The sequence below is a fragment of the Vulpes lagopus genome, chromosome X, assembly GCF_018345385.1.
Source record: "Vulpes lagopus strain Blue_001 chromosome X, ASM1834538v1, whole genome shotgun sequence".
NCBI classification, from domain to species: Eukaryota; Metazoa; Chordata; class Mammalia; order Carnivora; family Canidae; genus Vulpes; species Vulpes lagopus.
The window spans coordinates 7,207,823-7,224,789 of NC_054848.1; the positions used below are offsets into that span (position 1 = coordinate 7,207,823).

A 16,967-nucleotide genomic window follows, 5' to 3' on the forward strand; every position below is an offset into this window, starting at 1 on the left:
CGGGGGGGCTGGCTTCCCGCTTCGTGGGAAGGCTTCTCATCCCCAGCTGCGTTGAGTGATTCCGACAGGCGGCCTTTTTGTATTCACACCTCCGTTTATTGACAAAACTGGCGGATTTCTAGAATATGCTGGCCCTTCCTGCCACAGCATCCCTCAGAAACACCATGGGGGGGGGGGGGGCTTTGGTTAAGCTCCTGCTCGTCTCGCCACCAACTGAATGGGAACTGATCATTAAAAAGCGTCAAGTGGCCGCTGAGTTTGTTAAAAATTAAAGAGCTGCTGGCTTCATAGGAGCCTGGTGTCTTAAAAAGATCCTCAGCCCTTCGCTAACGTTAACCACAGGCGGAGGAATAAATGGGCAGCTGAGATTTGAAATATGAAAGCTTGCTCATGTTTCCACAACGCGCAGTGGCAACCCCAGGGCTGCCGTGGGGAGACACCCGCCGTCCCCGCGCGGTCCTAGCCACCCCTTCCGACACATGGCTTGGAAGAAATTGAAAGGGGTTAGCTATTAACCACTATTTTGGTTGATCATGGAAAAACAGAATTATCTCTAAATTGAACTTCTCCCTTTCCATCTGAAGGACGTAAATTAAAGGGAAAACGTTGCCCTTTTGGTCTGCTTTGTTCTCAGCTGTCACAAGAACGCCTACCGATAGATCCCAATGGAAGGATGAGCCCCAGTCATGTCTGGAGAGCCGTGATGACTGCCTTTTTATGCCAGGTGCCAGGATCCCACCGCAGCGTGGCACAATCAACCATTTCTAGAGGTGATTCTGCTGCCGACCCCAGTGGAAACGCTGATGTTGTATTCAGGAGACACTGAGGGAGCTGGCTCCAGAAGCCGGAATCCAGCATCCTCACCATCCCAGCTCTATGATCGTGGGCCAGCCAACATCGTGCCTCACCTGGATGATCACAATAGCTTTCTTAATGGCCTCCTGCCTTCGGCTCCCTCTTGCCCCCGCTCCCAATCTTTTACTCAGAAGCCAGAGAGCCTGTTAAGGCACGACTGAGCCTGCCTCTTCTCTGCTCTACCCTCCAGGGGCTTCCCATCTCAGTCAGAGAGCAACTCACCAGAAGAAAACCAGCCCCAGAAAACACAGACTCAGACAATGACCTCATTTCCTCCCACGCTACCCCTGGTTCTGCTCTGGGCACAAGGCCTCCTTGCGATTCCTCAAACACGCCGAGCTTGTCCCACATAAGGCCACTTCCCCTGCTACCACCACGACCACCTGCCCATCCATCACAGCAATCCTCCTCCCCTCCCCCCCCCCCGCCTCAGTTTGTCTTTCCCCCAAACTTTTGTCACCCAACGCATCCTATTAGTCTGGTCACTGAGCCATCCCTCCCCACCGGCCCACCAGTAGAATGTAAACTCTACAAGAGCAGAGACTTTGCTTTGCTCTTTGCCGGACGTACACCGCCAGCACCTGGAACCTTGCCTTGCACACAGTGGGACGCGAACATTTGTTGAATGAGTTGGTAAACGTACAGATGTTGGGGTTAGAAACCTCAGAGCACGCAACCCAGCCACTGCCTCAAAGGATCTCTCAGCAGATTTGAGGGGAGGTCAGCCAACTTTTTCTAGAAAGGGCAAGACATTAACTATTTCTGGCGTTGCGGGCCAGACAGTCTCTGTTGCGCTGCTCAAGTCGGGTGTGGTAACACGCAAAAGCAGTCACACACAGTACACACCCGAGTGAGTGCGGCTGGCCGGTAATGTCGGATTTCCAAAAACAGGTAGCAAGCTGGATTTGGCCCGAGGACCTTCTTTTGCTGACTCACATAGAAGATAGAGACACGCAGAGCTAGAGAAAATACCAGCGAGACTCTCCCCCGCAAAGAGACAGGAATGAAATGCCGCGTGGGCGACAACGGAACGAGGGGCGGAGGGAGGCTCGGACAAGCGGGTACAGGCTTTCGGCTGCTAACGGGAAATGATGTGCGATGGGATTTCACCCTGACATCAGTGGAAATAATGGTGAGGCGAGCGCTTAGGGGCACTTCACGTAAGAATGATTTAATAGCAGCTGCTCAGAACAGGATCCTTTTCTTTTATTGCCATAGCGCTTGGCGCGGTGCTTTGTGCGAGTGTCTACGCCGTAAATGTTGGTTTAATTGTATTAAGTGATGACTAAATACCTGGATGCGAGCGGAGGTGCAGCCAATTTTCTGAGTCTTTTGCCTGCATGCTGCCCACAGGGGAGGGGCTCTGGGTTCCAGATCTATGGTGGATCTGACCTTTTTCTTGCCTTATGCAGATCTTGCTGCGGCACGGGTAATATTTTTGTTATGTTCTTCGACAATATGTTACTGGCGAGCATGCATGCCATCCCCCCACCCGAGGAAGTGAGCATGGTTTATTCTCCAGCTTCCCGAGAAGTGAAAATACCATTCATTCTTCCACCAAATATTGAGCCCTTCTAACAATGGTAATACTTGGCCCCTGCCTCAGTGATCTTATGGGGAGAGAAAACATGAACAAACTGCTGTGCAACATAACAAAAGACACGTGCCAGAAGACGGGGTAGGGGAAGACCGGAAGCTTCGGAAAGGAGGCAAGACCCAAGAAGGACTTTTGAAGACGAACAAGGGTTCATCAAACAGGTGGGGGAGGAGGGAGGGAGTTTGTGAAAAATGTCATCGTTTCCTTTTCTTAACGCCCATAATTTAATTTCTAAGCCTCAAAAGAGAGAGCGAGAGGGATTCTCAGCCTTCCCTACAATGGAAGGAAATCACACGTGCATGTCATTGTCAGGAAATTCTATAGCTCAACATTTTTCTGAATGGGCTGATTGGTCCTCATTCAGAGGAGGATGTGGGTAATCATGGGAACTCCTTGCAACAAACTGGGAATGGCAACAATTTACAGCTCACACCTCTGCCTGTCCACGGTTTGGAGTCTAGAACAGAGTCAGAGGGACAGAGGGAAAGGAGAGCCGGATGGGTTGGCCAGACAGTCTACACAGCTCGGCTATTTCTTAGCTGTGTGGCCCTGGGAGAGGGTCCACAGATGTTCCCTCTGGTTCCTTCCAGAACTCACTCCGAACAATCCTCAGTCACGGGCTGCAGTCGGGTGTACTGGATGCAAGACACCTTTTCGAGAAACTTTCTTACAGACTCAAGACTTCCGAGGAAAAATGGTAATGTCAATGTTTTCACACCTCCGCCTTCCTCCTGTCCCATCCTCTCTCGTTCTGGATGTCACCCGAAGCTGTGCTCTTCCGATTCTCCCCTCTCTAACCACTGCTGACCTCTCCCTCCAGCGAGGCAGAGCCTGGCTGTTTGCTGAGGGTCTAGCCTTCCATCCAAAAGTCATCAAAGCAGGTAGAGACTTCCAGTTGTAAAAGAAGTAAGGCCTGGGGATGTAGTGTGCAGCACGGTGGCTGTAGTTAATAACCCGCTCTATGCAAATCAAGGAGTCGTGCTGCACACCTGAAACTAATATAGTTATATGTCAACAACACCTCAATTAAAGAAAAAGCCGTCCAGGTCGTCCATTCGTTTCTCCTACAGCATCTCTGAGAATGACTCCCAGGCTTGTCTCTCACAGGCCACCTCTTTCCAGAATCCCAGCTCAGCACTGACAGTTCTCTGCCTCATTTACTGTAAATGCCTCAATTCAGAGCGTGCATCTCATGGGTTTCATCAGCTCCCCTCCCAAACCTGTCTGCCCTACAAGCCTCTGGTGCCTCCTCATGGTGCTTCCATTCTCCCGATCGCTGAAAGTCAGAAACTCGCCACACATTCTACTTCTCCCTCCCTGGCGGGGAGCGGAATAAATGGCCTCCAGATACGGCCACATCCTAAGCCCCAGAAGCTGTGACTACTTTAGGTTACAAGGCAAAGGGCAAGGCAGGCTGCAGATGGAACTGACGTGGCTCCAGCTGGCCCGAAAATGGGGAGGTGAGCGTACTATCCACGTGGACTCGATGCAATCACAAGGGCCCCCCTTAAATGTGGAAATGAGAGGCAAAGGAGTATAGGGCCAGGCCATGAGATGCAGAAAAGACTTGATGACCGATGACCATTGCTGGCTTTGAAGATCGAAGGGCCACGAGTCAGGGAACGTGAGCTGTTTCTAGACGCTGCAGAAGGCAAACAGATTCCTCTTCCCTAGAGCCTCCCGAAGGAACGCAGCCCCTAAGACACCCTGACCTCCAGTGTGGTTCAAGCCATCATGTTGGTGGTGATTTCTTCCTGCATCAATAGGAAGCCCCACACTCTCCTTCCTCCAAACCCAAATCGTTGGCCAAGACATGCGAGTGTCAATCCCTGGTGCTGTGACTGGCTTCCTTCTCTCTGCTCGCGCTGCCTCTGGGTTGACCCGGGTCTGCCCGTGTCCCCAGCCTGTTACCGCCTGCCTCCCTGCCACACAACCAACCAACCAACCAACCACCCCCTAATCTGATTTCTTACCTCCAGTCATTCTGCCCCTCAGTTTCATCTTTGCCACGTGCTTCTGGCACCACAGCTTTTTCCTGTCATTTCTCTTAAAGGCCTAAACAATGAGCGGCTCCCTGCTGGCCACGAGTCCCGAGGGATGCCTTAGCTCGGGGGTCAAAACCTGGCCTGAGCTTCTCCCGAACCGCTTCTTCAACCAGATTCCCACACATTCGCCTCCCGTCCCAGGGACCCAGGAGATGGGGCCTTTTAGGGCTTTTAACAACTGCCTCTGCTTATGTCCCTAGCACAAGTCCTTTTTTTCCTTTGTGAGATGCTTTTGTGTGTTTCGTGTTTATTTTCTTGGTTTTGTTTTCTGGTTTTTTTAAGTTGACTGCAGAACCTCCTAGAGGCCCAAAGAACCCCAGCCGCTGTTGTATTTGGAGTTTTCATATTAAACAAAGAAGAATTGTTTTAGAAGATGGCTATAAATAGTGCGACGTGTCCTAGAAGTTTACGATGAACAAAGTAAAGCTTCTGGCTGAAAACCACAAAGCAGTGTGACTATCCTATTTACAAAATAACCAAAGTATTCATTCCAAAATATGATTTCCTGATACATAGCAGAGTGATCAGTAATGGGACCCCGGTTTAAATGATTCATGCCATTGTTTCAGTAGAGCTGGGTCAGCTCTGGGACCGATTCAGGCGTGCACGCGCAAGTGCACATACAAATCTCACACGGAGATGACACTCAGAGTCTAAATTTGAGGCCAATCGTGAATGGGTGGCCTGAGCCAAATGACCACCTAGTCCTCGAAATCCCCCACGATCAATCTGGATGTCAGAGGCTCGTGCCTCTTGGGGTTAAGGAAAATTAATCAACACAGAGATGGACAGCTGGTGGTGAGGGTGCAGAGATGAGGGACGTTGGCACCCAGGTGACGGCTACGGTGATCTGGCAGAAACAGCTGCCTGGGCAGATGGCCCCTGGCTGCGCGCCCCCCCCCCACCCCCCGGGCTCCAGGTATCATCATCCTGAGGTGGCACTCATCCCGGGAGGAGGACTCTCCTGGAGAGAGAGGGGCTCTCTTTTGTCCAAGGTGCAGGGTCCTGGGGGAAGCAGACGGAAGGAGAAAGTCCCCAGTGGAAGAGGACGGACACCTGTCTTAGCTGAGATACAAGGTGTGGGCCTGAGAACGGAGATGGGGAGCGCAGGATGGATGCCCTACGGATTACTGTTACAAGCCAGCAAGATGGAAGTGACGAGGGTTCGCGTCGGTTGGCTTCATCTTTTCTGCCCCCTCCTCTGAAGAGGCCAAACCACCATCCTGGCAAGTCAGTGCAAAGAAAACATTTAACCCCCGGCCCGCGCTGTCACAAGCCTTGCCGTCATCCTGCTCGCTAGCTCATGTTAGAATCTCACAATTTTATTCCTGGTAGTCCCCCCCCCGCCCCCCGCCGACTTTGGCTATGACACAAAGATAATCTACACCTTGAAGGAACACCTAGGACCCCCATGAAGACGACATGCATTGCAAGGTTTGACCTGTGGCCAAAGTCCGTGGGCGAGTTTTCCAGGTCAAAATTGCAAGAATATGGAAATTTCAGGGGCGCCTGGGTGGCTCAGCTGTTGAGTCTCTGCCTTTGGCTCAGGGTGTGATCCCGGGGTCCTGGGATCGAGTCCCGCATCGGGCTCCCCGTGGGAGCCTGCTTCTCCCTCTGCCTGTGTCTTTGCCTCTGTGTGTGTGTTTCTCGTGAATAAATAAATACAATCTTAAAAAAAAAAAGAGCGTGGACGTTTCAGCCATATGTGCAGCTGACCAAGGACTAGGAGTCTCCAGACCGAGTGCACTCTGGGAGTTCAATCACCCACTAGAATAAGGAGATACCTGGTTGTCAGCATGGCATCCAGGAGTTTCTGAATTCCAAATTTCTCTTCATGGAGTTTTGACATTTTAATCATAAGGTAAACCCATCTCAGTGCCTCCCTGCAGCTCTTCTATGTCATGTCTGCAAACTCCACGAACAAAGATCATTTTTCTAATTTGGAGTATATGAAAAAGAGCATGCATTCCAGCCCCCGATAATTTTCCTTTCAGTCCCTCACTTTGTATGGCTCTGAAAGCCATCACTATGAGGGCAATTCATGAATCACCAGACCAAGGAATAAACGGATACCAACACTGGGTGGCCGGTGGTCAACTGTTACTACCAGGTGGCTCTCAGCCACTGCCCGGATGATTCCCGAGGCACTTACTCCGTTTTTTTTTTTTTCTACATACCCTCTGGAGTAATGGAAACTAAGTTTGATGTTAAATTTACCAAAACATAACCGAGACGACGAACACACCACCGAAACCGTACAAACGTTACACCAAATCACATAAAAACGGTTTGGCCGGGGTGCAGGGGAGGGCCTCAAAAGGGCTGTGTATAACAAACAGCATCCCAAATTCTACGAATAAATTTTCTTTAAAAAGTCCTAAATTTCCGAACCACAAGCCAGTCAGTTTTCGATCCCCTCTTCACACGAGTAACAAAGATTTAGCTGGCTTATTGCCATTTGGATTTTTGCTCTGAGATTATCCCTGTTAGAGAACCACAGGTGGAATTGTTTTTTAAGGACCGCAGAATGATGTTTTTATCTTAGATCAGAAGAAACACGGACTTTCAGAGGACTCAAGACTTTGGAACTGTGAAACTTTGGAAATTAGCCTCAGTTTGGTGAGGCAGAAACAAGAGAAACTGGGTGCTCTACTCAAGATGAATTCACCACAAATTAAATGACACAATGCAAGCACTCAATGTCTGCATATTTGGCTGTGGTTTAGCATTTAGCTTTGAGTTCTAAAAACCACAAAATAAACACCCTACCCAAATGCTGCTCTACCGATTAGCACCCTCGCTGATTTGAGACACAGGCGCGTCAGTAAGTGCACAATAAAACGGGGCCATGGGGGGATGCAGGGGGGAGAGGGAAATCCATTTGAATTTAGTGGCATTTTGAAAGACTGGAAACTGATACCACAACAGAGGCTACTTCCTACTCCAAATTATGGCAGAGAGCGGTCAAAATGCAAAGTGGCTCTTAAAGCAACAGTGCAAATAACACGCTAGCAGGAACAGGTGGGGAAAAAAGAGTGATCTGGAACATTCTATAAGGTAATGCCTCTGAAATATCTCTGGTGAACCTCCGATTGTCAGCACACTCAAATTCCTTCCCTTGATCAGTGACGGACGACTAAGAATTTCTGCTAACCAAATCTTAAGCGGCCAGAGGGAACTGACTGGAGGGAAGAAAAAAAAAAAAAAAAAACCGTGACGAGCAGATAAGCACCGAGGCACTCGGCTCAAGTTTTAAAGTAACTAATTAATACAATAGATGGTTTTTTATAACTTGCCACTTCACCTTTGTTCTGAGGAGTGCTCCTGTTAAAATGTTTTACCTGATACCAAAAGTGAGAAACAGGGAAGACTTTTAATTTCACCAAACCCCCACCTGGTGGAATTCATGCAAATTGAATTAAACTGTTCGCAAAACCTTTTCTATACTTGCACATCTGTCCATAATGTGCTCGGTTTTTAGTAATTGGATCTCTAGGATAGTCTCTAAAATAATCACATACTCTCTTGACCATGTAACCTGATTAATAATGAATGAACATTCCTGAAAAGAATCACTTGGAAGCACAGCAGATGTCTTTGGGGATACGAAGGCTTTAATGATAAAAATTAAGGAGAAATGGGAGCTAGGTCACACTGTCTGGTTATTTTAATTGAAACCCAGTCTTCCAAATTTACTTAACAGAATGCTTAAATACACCTTCTGGAGTTCATTTATACAAGCAGACAAGAAAAAAAAAAAAAAAAGACGCCAATGACAATGCAAAAAAGCAATCCTGATTTCTCAAGGACCAATGCCCAGATCCCGCCTGGTCTTAATAGTAAAGAAACCCCCTCGACAGTCTCCCAAATGCGAGATCTCCTACTGCAAGCTGATCAATAGGTTAAAAACAGGAAACAGCACATTTGTCCTTAATAGTTCTTTTAGCCTCTCTCCAGATTCTTACAAATAGATCACCTCGAATACCCACCAATGGACTGCACCCTAGTTCTTGTTGAAGAAACATCGCCGTAGGCAGAGGATGGGGACCCACGAAATGACAGACGGGCCACCGAGACCAGATGGTGGGTGGCAGGCAGTGCTGGAGCGGTCCTGTGTGTCTGTGAGAGCGTCAACAGTGAAACACAACAGGAAAATCGACGCGACAATTCCAGGAAGGCCAGCTCCACCTCATCCACCCCGCCAGGGCTGCTGAGTTGAAGAATCAAAACTCCCTCTTGCTTTCCAATTGCCTTTTCCACAGACCCGACAGGGCTTCCCTATGCCCTCGCCCACTCAACGTTCAACTCAAGCCAAATGACAAGGCAGCTCGGGGCAGATTAACACCCATTGCCTCGTCCCAAAAAAAATGATGACTTGGCACCAGGATCTGTACCCTCGTTGCTTACGGGGACCAGCGGCAGGTCAGTGTCCTGCAGCTGAGCGCTGGATGCCAGCTTTCCATGCTGCCAACAGGAGCGTCCTGCCCAGCTCCCGGGGTCAGCGACAGGCGCTCGCCCCCCTTGCATTTCAGTCCTTTTGGCGGCCTCCTAAGCACATGATCCCATTATGCTCTGGACGCTGGGCTGGTTTGTTTGTTTTTTGTTTTTTTGTTTTTTGTTTTTAATAATATACTTATTATTTTGTGTCTGTCTTCTGAATTAAAATATAATACCTGGAAGAAGTTTTTTAAAACATTACATCAAGAAGAACGAGCTCTTGTACAGACACAATAAAGTGGTTATTTTTTCTCCTTCCCAAAATAGAGGTCTAAATTGCAGTTGATCATCCTGATAAACAATTGAAAATACACGTGTATGAAATACATACATTTGCACATACTCACAGAAGCAAAACATATATACACACACATATATGCCTATGTCACACATGCATATAACATCAAATATACCTATATTTATGTATACATATAATGCCTACAACCTACACACGGAGCAAATCTGTGGTGAGTGTCCCAGATTTCAGTCTCCAGAATGGCAAAGAAAGAGTGAATTGAGAATGGGAAGTAATCTTTTAAAAATGGACTGTCTAAAGGAAGAAGAGGAAGTAGTCTTCCCAAAAGGAAAAAAAAAAAAAAAAGGCCTATCCTGCAGTTCTTTCAAGGATGTTGCTTATCACCATGCAAGACAAGAAACTGCAACCAAAGTAAATCATCAGGAAAGTGTAAAAAAAAAAAAAAAAACCACGAAGCCAGAACAAAAAACAATGCTGATTGCAAACCTGCACTATTCATGTGCAAACCCAGACATCTGGCCTCCACCAAAGGTGTGTAAGAACTTGTCGCTGAACAGTGAGCAGGAGGCAAGGACCACCTACCTCCTCCTGTTGCCTGCCTTGAATGTCGTGACATTCATCACTTTCATGCCATTGCAACACCTCACGGTAAAACCAAAGCATGCCTCACATGTTTGGACATAAAAATGCAAACATCTACTCTCTTGGCTTATGTCTGTACAAATCGTAATCTCATTTGTCTGTTAACAATAAACAAAGGGATTACTCAATTGCACATACAGATGACTTCCCGAAGAAGTCCTCACTCTCCGCAGAAAAGACACGCATACATCAAATAGAATTTGAAAGGACTTTTCATCATGAGCTCTGAAAGCATCGCTTTTGTTAAAACAACGTTAAAATGGGCAAAATTTCTACGAGACACGGCTAACTTGTCCATATTTTGGCCCCGTGGTGGAAAAACGAAGCCGGACCCTCTAGAGTTGAAACACCAGGAAACAAACACGTACTCCACCCCTCAAAAACAAAAGAGAAAGACAAACAACAACAACCCTTATAATCTCCTCTAGACCCTAGTCTGGCAACCTCTGCAGGAGATTTCCCACCGTCGGAGGGTCTCAGACATTTCATGTCCTATATAGCTTGTTATTTATTTTTGTATTTCTTAGAGAGAGAGTAGAGCGAGCAGGAGCATGAGTAGGGGGAGAGGGGCAGAGAGAGGGAGAAGCAGGCTCCCCGCCGAGCAGGGCGCCCGATGCCACGTGGGGCTCCGTCCCAGTTCCCGGGATCATGACCTGAGCCGAAGGCAGGTGCTTCGCCGACGGAGCCCCCTTGGGTGCCCCCTTTTGCAGTTTATGCGAAGAAAGAAAACATCCAGCGCTAAAGGCACATGGAACCTCTTTCACACTGAAGCCAAAATGACTGATGTTTCCGTGGTCTAAGCCAGGCCGAGCGGCAGGCAAGGATGTGGTGGCGAAGGCAGGGACAGCCCGCGAAAGAGAAGGCGAGAGCGGGGACCTGGCCCACCGGACCCCGACAGCCCTCCGCATTGCCCTCTGGGGGTGGCAGAAACGAAGCGGCCGCTGGTCCCCCTGAAGCCCCCCGCAGATGAACAGCGCCTCAACGCCGCCTTCCCGAATGCTCTTCCCAGTGTTGCTGGGTGGACGGGCATTTCTACACCCATTCAGAGATCTAGTCTATGTCGATGGAAGATCCCATAGATGCCTACGATGGAATCGAATTTTGGAGTCACGTATAAACATGCATGTGTGTTGGGGATCCCTGGGTGGCTCAGCGGTTTAGCGCCTGCCTTCGGCCCAGGACGTGATCCTGGAGACCCGGGATCGAGTCCCACGTCGGGCTCCGTGCATGGAGCCTGCTTCTCCCTCTGCCTGTGTCTCTGCCTCTCAATCTCTCTGTGTCTCTCGTGAATAAATAAAAAACATATTTGAAAAAAAACATGCATGTGTGTACCTGTACGCACCCGCACACACCCATATACAAAAGCACCTTTGCAAAATTACCTGGGACACTTGGCTATTCACTCTTCACCAGCCCCTCAGTTACAACATCCCTCCCGCATTCGAGAACCATTCTTTCCCCTGCACAAAAATGGAAACTTGTACATAATGTAGATATTAAACCCCCCTGTCAGATGCCTCCTCGTGTCTGAAAAGGGTTGCCCCGAAAATAGCAAAATGACATAAGAGGTCCAGTCTCTGAAGGATGGACCGGTTGGGTTGGGTTGCTGCGGCAGCTAGATTCCACCTGGAAGATGCTTGTCAGTCGGGAAAACTTTTTCTTACTTCATTCCTACGATACCCCTCTAGAAGGCAGAGAAAGTGCACACTCTCCCCTTCCCACTTGCTATCCACCAGGAGAAAAATGCTTCAGTAAACAGTTGGGGATGGTGGCCAGTCCGGCATCCCACCATCGCTCTCCCAACACCCAGAAGCTGACGTTCAATGGCACGCACCACCACTCCGGTCTCCTGACTCATCGAGGTAATGACAATGTCACATAGTAACTGACTCCTATTGTATGGACAGATTGGGAAATTCAAATATGATAGTTCCTTTCCTCAAAGGAAATGGCTTTCTCTCTCAACTTCAAAGTCAGCCACACACAAAAACCTCATGGTCACAATGCCCTGAAGCTACTTTGCGATCTTAAAAAAGAAAGAAAGAAAAGTAACCTTTATTCACAACTCCTGGTTAACTATTATGAAGAACAGGCTTTAAACGTTTCCCGTGATCACTGAAGCCCTACAATCAGGGGATGAAGTCTTTTTTTTTTTTTTTTAAGGCAACAGAAAGAGGAGTGACTCTTTTGTTCTGAATTGTTATTGTAAAGCACCACATGAGAGAAGGGGAACGATGGGAACATGGCAATGAAAAGGACAACAGTGCTGACAATCGAAAACAGGATATTAAGAAAAGCGTCGGAACTGTGCGTCCTCACAGAACAAAGGCAGGAGGCTTCTTGGGAGAAATTTGAGCAAAGATACTTGGAAAAGATGTAAACGCTAATGGATGAACGAATTTTCCAGGCAGCAAGAAATCTTCAAGGCTGGGGCAGTAAAATTGGGTTATCATTAAAATGCATGCACGCACGCACCCGCGCTCAAAGTATCATAAAATTAACACTCCTTTCAAATCACATTAAATCACTCACTTTTCAACCCAACATCCACTTCTTGACATTTCTAGATCCATTTTTGAGCCATCTGAAATAAGATATGGTTTTTTTTTTCTTACACCACTGAGCTCACTTAGTGGACACCCATAAGGAAACGGAATTTTTTACAAAAAGAAAAATCATCTCTCTCCGTTCAGTGCATATTCCTCCACTTTAAATATAACCTGTAAAGAGAGCTTTCAAGAACCCCCAGGGAACCCACGGAATGGGTTCTTCGTTGAGAAACAATCACCACGACTAAGTAGCTCACGTGAATGTAATAGATTGGTTGGGTCAAGTCACGCTCTTATCACTCTCTACCTTTTTTTTCTGATGAAAATTCTGCTAAAGCTGCTTAGTAGGGCAATGCATTTAGGGAGATCATCAGACTTCGTCCGGTTTATTGGACCCACTACACAACGAGAGGTGTATTGATCATTATTTCAGTCTCTAAGCTACTGGGTTCAGAAAAACAAGCAATAGATCCGGTCTCGCAATGCCCCCAAAATGGCCGCCCATTTCCTCTTCTCTCTGTTCTGCTGCTTCTCTACTTCCTTCATCCTTCCCCATCCTGTCTTGCTATTGTAAGAGGAAGGGAAAACTAATAGGCTTTCCTCTTTTAGACAATGCACTTCAGCTGGCTTTCTCTTTGATGTGCTGGCAGAAAAGATGGGGTTAAGTCCTGAGCTCAGTGGGCCCAACTACCCTTGGTCTAGTTTTGGGGTGGTGTCCATCAGTGTGGTGTCGTGCAAAGAAATGTGTACCTTGAACCTGAGTTCAAACCCTGGCTCTGCCATTTCCTACTAAAGGCGGAGAGCAGCCAGCTACTCGACATATCTTCGACTCACAGATCCTCTTCCTATCTTATACAGCTTCCTTATCTGCAAAATGCGACAATGAGCGCAGTCTCAAAGGGTCTTTGGAGGATTAAGTGAGGCAAAGGTTTAAAAGTGCTAGCGAAATTGTAGCTCCCACACCCTTCCTCCCCTCTTGTCCTGAATCACCTCTCCCCACTCTTCTTTGAGTACCTTAATGATCTGTATGTTTTGTTGTTCAAACCACTTTTGGAAATGGAAAGGATAGGAATCTGTTTATTTGTTCAATAATGTGCACGGGTTGTCTTCTGTCATGGAACAGTATATGACTAAGAAACCAGCATTCCTAGTATTAAGATCAATTCTGTTTAAGTACTTGTCTTCAGGTAGGCAATCTTCTGTATTTCCTAGCCATCAACATGCCGCGCTTCATTACCACTGGGTCTCCCACCATGTCCTCGAGTCCTCAGTCCTCTGCTCCTCACTGAAGAGCTCCCTGTCCCAGACGAATCCTCTGCCAGAATTTTTGATTTTGCAGGAAATCGGAGACCCTGGCATGGTGGTACAAGTGAGACTATCAAGAACGGCCAAGGGTTTCAGATGTTTCATACTTACAAGCTAATCAGTTAGCCTACCAGTTTCATGGATTTTGACAGAAGACACGAGACCCATGAGTCAGAGAAAAAAGGATGTTGTTAGGACACAGCGGGCATCGTGAGTTTCATGTTCATGTCAGTTCCCCTGGTCCCCCAAGTCCACGGGGCACCTGGGAGTGCCCCAGGTGCAGGCTGCATTCACAAGGAGTTTGCATCACAGCTGAGATGTGTGTTTGCATCACATACAAGCTTAGGAAACCCGAATCTTTTATTATGGACTACAAGCAAACTTGCCTGACATTTGCCCTATAGAGACACGTTATCTTTATTATAATGAGCAGCAAACAAACCTGCTTTCTACCCGGAGGGAGATAATCTATCTCGATCTTCCAAGCTGTTTGCTGTACAAATAAATATCCTTTTAGAGATAGCCTGGAACAAAAGCCACCAGCACCTCAGCTCACAAGAGGTACAGAAACGCGAGTGGTCCCTGGAGAATTATTTCCCAACAGACACAGCTCCTGTTCCCTCCTGGAGACCTGGCACAAGAAATCAGATCACCACTGGGTTTTCCAGCAGGTAGGGTGGAGGCAGTTAACTTGACACTAAATAACCCTTGAGCCATCTATGGAAGACCAGAGGCAAAAGGAGCCCACAAGAAAGCACTCCACGCTCCTCATCCCCACCACCCTCTAAGATCAGGGGATATACCAGGAAAACTGGCAGAGAGCAGATTTTGCCCAAGTAAACAGAGTCCTTAATAACTTCCTTATTAGTTCCAAATCAGCCTGTATCCGGTCTTCACTCTTAATCAAAACTCATTTTAAGAGTCTGGAAGAATAAGCTAGTTTTGTTACTTCTATATTAGAAGTCCTATATGTACATTAAGTTGACTTTCTTTTTTTAGATTTTTATTTATTTTAAAGATTTTATCTGAGAAAGAGCACAAGCAGGGGTAGAGGGAGAAGCAGACTCCCCACTGAGTGGGGAGCCCAACACAGGCCTCAATCTCAGAACCCCGAAATCATGACCTGAGCTGAAGGCAGATGCTTAACTGACTGAGCCACCCAGGCGCCCCAAGTTGACTTTCTTTAAGTTTTTTTACAGCTACTTTTGGAGTAAAAACAGAGAGAAAGTCAGTTCTCTGAATATTCTTTCATTCAACAGGTATTTTTGAGGTCTTGCTGTGAACCAGACATTGCTCTGGGCAGTGGGGAATGCACTTTTGCTCCTGGAGGCTTACATTTTCAGGAGGGAAAAAAATAGGAAAAGGGTGAGAAAACACCATCATTTCAAAGAACCATACATAAAATGAAAGAAACAGAAAGAATGTCGTGATAGAAGATGGAGGAGTGGGTGATGTCTACTTTAGCTACAAAGACATTCTACTCATATCTGTGTAGGCTTCCTTGATATTTTGGCTTTTCCCCCTCCCCATAAACAAGCAAACAATATCTTAATTTCAGTATAAACCTTTCCAGCCCCTGGGTACAGGGTTTTGATTTAATCCTCAAGTCGTTGAGTGTTCAGTGGCAGATTTCCTTAAGGGATGATTTCTTTTTCAAGGACATTAAAATCCAACTTTTACCATTTCTCCCATGAAAAGACAAAGTGATACATTATTGGAAAACAGTGACCTCTTTATTTTAGCGATAAAATCTAGGAGAAAGGCCACGATCACATGCTGGACCAAAAAAACAGGAACTATGGTAAGTACTTAGAATTCCCTGAATGTCTGGGTGGTTGACGGCAGGATGTTAACCCAAAGTTGAAAGTAACCATGGACATGCAGTTAAGGGTACAGGGAAGGGTGTGAAGGAAATTAATAGACATTTCAAGAGTCATTGGTTTTGCTTTTGCCTGTCTAGAAGAACCTTCAGGAAGGAAGGGAAAGGGGTGGGGAAACGGCATGGGGGTTAATGCACAGGTAGAGCTAGGGCTTCATGCCTGGAGGATCAAAGGCAAGTAGAAACTAGGAGAGCCCATTGCCTGAGAGCTGTATTGGTGTCTCACTGACAATAATCATGAAAGGGATCTCAAAAGAAATAAATTCACTGGCTAGGTAAAATTGCAACAGCAGCTGGATCATGGTTTTTAGAGCCCATCTCTTCAAGGGCTTAGAAGGGAGACGAGCACGGCAGGAATCAGCAGGAATCATGAAAGAGTGATGGGCGGCAAGTGGCTATCACAGCTCAGCAGAGGCCAAGGGACAGGCTTGGGAAGTCTTGGTGGCGGGTGCCAGCCACCCCACAGTGAAACCAATAAGCAGGTTTAGGAGAGGATGGAGCAGCAGGCACAGTGGGGGTTGCGGCACAAGTAATTCTCCTAGAGTGAGTTAACCCCAGCCCAAAGACCTTGGGCCTAAAAACCAAGATGGAAAATGTTTCATTGGAGGCTTGATAATTCTGCAAAAAAAAAAAAAAATACTTGAAATCATATGAAAACAAATCTCACAAAGGCTGTGAGGCTTCTGGCGTCTTTTTAAAAAATACTCTCAAGGCAGGCTAACCTCTGAGAGACTTTTCTTGCATTACCCAAAGATGTTTCCTGTTGTAACCCTGAGAGGAATTACAAATGTAATTTATAAAACCGGAAATCAAGACATTCCCTTGGAATTAATATCAAAAGGTACGATCTCAGGGACCTGACGCTAAGGATTTTGTTGTCGTTTTGCTCTGTTTCTTATTTGTTTGCTGTTTAGGACTGTTTGAGTCTCAAAGGAAAAAAGTTTTATTTTCACCCAGTAAGCATGCACTTCGTCTTGTAATTTTATCCTCTCGTTGTATCAAATGCTATCAAAAGCTGGCTTTTTGAATATAAGCGAAGGTACTCAGTCCTTGAGATACAATCCAGAGCTTAAAAATTCACTTACGAAAAAATACCTAGCTTTAAGAACGGTGACTTTTCAAGGTGGTGAAGCTACCTCAAAGTGGAGATACATTTATTTTGATAGTGAATCTGGAGGTTAATTGGAAAAAGCATCACAATTATGTGAGAAAGCGCTGCATTTTTTTGGAAAAAAAATACTTCTTAACGTCTGTTCTCTCATCTTTATGGTGAAGACTGCTGGGTCATCCCTTGTTGTGGAGCCCCTTGAGCTTGTCCTTACTTAAATTAACAGACACTTGA

General features: G+C 46.8%; 1 protein-coding gene across 5 annotated transcripts in view; it reads right to left on the reverse strand.

Moving 5' to 3' along the window:
• Positions 1-16,967, reverse strand: part of MID1 (midline 1) — a 351,552-nt gene that overhangs the window by 113,746 nt on the left and 220,839 nt on the right. The window contains exon 1 of one of the 5 annotated variants that reach the window (XM_041740832.1): positions 8,487-8,621. The exons of the other annotated variants lie outside the window; for them this stretch is intronic. The gene's annotated coding sequence lies outside the window, so the exon portion shown is untranslated. Of the gene's footprint in view, positions 1-8,486; positions 8,622-16,967 lie in introns of those variants that run through there. 5 annotated transcript variants of the gene reach the window in all.